This window comes from Wyeomyia smithii, chromosome 1, assembly GCF_029784165.1.
Source record: "Wyeomyia smithii strain HCP4-BCI-WySm-NY-G18 chromosome 1, ASM2978416v1, whole genome shotgun sequence".
NCBI lineage: Eukaryota > Metazoa > Arthropoda > Insecta > Diptera > Culicidae > Wyeomyia > Wyeomyia smithii.
In genome coordinates this window covers 79020617-79022386 of record NC_073694.1, presented here as the reverse complement: position 1 = coordinate 79022386, position 1770 = coordinate 79020617, and positions in this window count along the sequence as shown.

The window sequence follows — 1770 nt, the reverse complement described above, 5'->3', positions numbered from 1 at the left end:
GTAATCTCTGTTACAGGAGCCAAAGCTGCCGATTTGCAAGGACCATTGCAAGATACCTTGGACAATTTGTCAGCTTGGGCTTTACAGCTAGGTATCGAATTCTCTCCGGAGAAGACTGAGATAGTAGTTTTTTCTAGGAAGCATGAACCTGCTCAGCTTCAAACACAGTTAATGGGTAAAACGATTTCTCAGGTTTTGGTACACAAATATCTTGGTATCTCTAAACTCTAAACTCTAAAGGCACCTGGGGTTGTCACGTGAGGTATTTGATGAATAAATGTCAACAAAGAGTAAATTTTCTTCGTACAATAACCGGACAATGGTGGGGAGCCCATCCAGGAGACCTTTTAAGGCTTTACCAAACCGCGACATTGTCTGTTATTGAATACGGGTGTTTCTGCTTCCGCTCCGCAGCAAACACACATCTGATCAAACTGGAGCGAATACAATATCGTTGTTTGCGTATCGCCTTAGGTTGCATGCAGTCGACCCATACGATGAGTTTGGAGATCTTAGCTGGAGTACTACCATTGAAAAACCGCTTCTGGAGCCTGTCTTCTCGTATTCTTATCAAATGTGAGGTCTTGAACCGTCCCGTGATTGAAAATTTTGAAAGGTTAATCGAACTTAATTCTCAAACCCGTTTTATGACATTGTATTTCCATCACATGTCCCAAAATATTAACCCTTCTTCGAATATTTCAAATCGTGTCGACTTATCAAATACTTCTGATTCTACTGTGTTTTTCGATACATCCATGATAGAAGAAACTCGTGGAATCCCGGATCATTTACGCGTGCAGCAGATCCCCAAAATTTTTTTCCAATAAATATCGAAACATCAACTGCAACAATATGTTCTACACTGACGGATCACTTCTTGATGGGTCCACTGGCTTCGGTATTTTCAATAACAATTTAACCGTCTCCCATAAGCTCGATAATCCTGCTCGTCTACGTCGCAGAATTGGCTGCAATTAAGTACACCCTAGGGATTATCGAAAAAATGCCCACGGACCATTATTTCATCTTTACGGACAGTCTCAGTTCCATTGAGGCTCTCCGATCGATGAAAGATGTTCAGCACTCTCCGTATTTCCTGGGGAAAATACGGGAACATCTGAGTGCTTTATCCGAAAAATCATTTCAGATTACCTTAGCGTGGGTCCCTTCTCACTGCTCGATACCGGGCAATGAGAAAGCGGACTCTTTGGCTAAGGTGGGCGCAACAAACGGTGATATTTATGAAAGACCAATTGCTTTTAATGAATTTTTCGCACTTGTACGTCAGAATACGATCATCAGTTGGCAAAATGCTTGGACCAGAGGGGAATTGGGAAGGTGGTTACATTCCATAATCCCCAAAGTATCGACGAACCCGTGGTTCAAGGGGTTGGATGTAGGTCGGGATTTCATTTGCGTGATGTCCCGGCTTATGTCTAATCACTATAGATTTGACGCGCATCTCCGTCGTGTTGGGCTCGGGGAAAGTGGTATCTGTGCCTGTGGTGAGGGTTATCACGGCATAGAGCATGTGGTTTGGTCATGCCCTGTACACCGTGACGCCAGTTCTAAATTAATAGCTTCCCTGCAGGCCGAAAGTAGGCAGCCGGCTGTTCCTGTTCGTGATGTCTTGGCGAGCCGTGACCTATCCTACATGTCCCTTATATACGTTTTCCTGAAATCCATCCACGCCCCAGTTTAATCCTATTCCCTTCCGCCTACATCCAACCAAACGACAAGAACACGTTAAGACCCCGGATCCGGAAA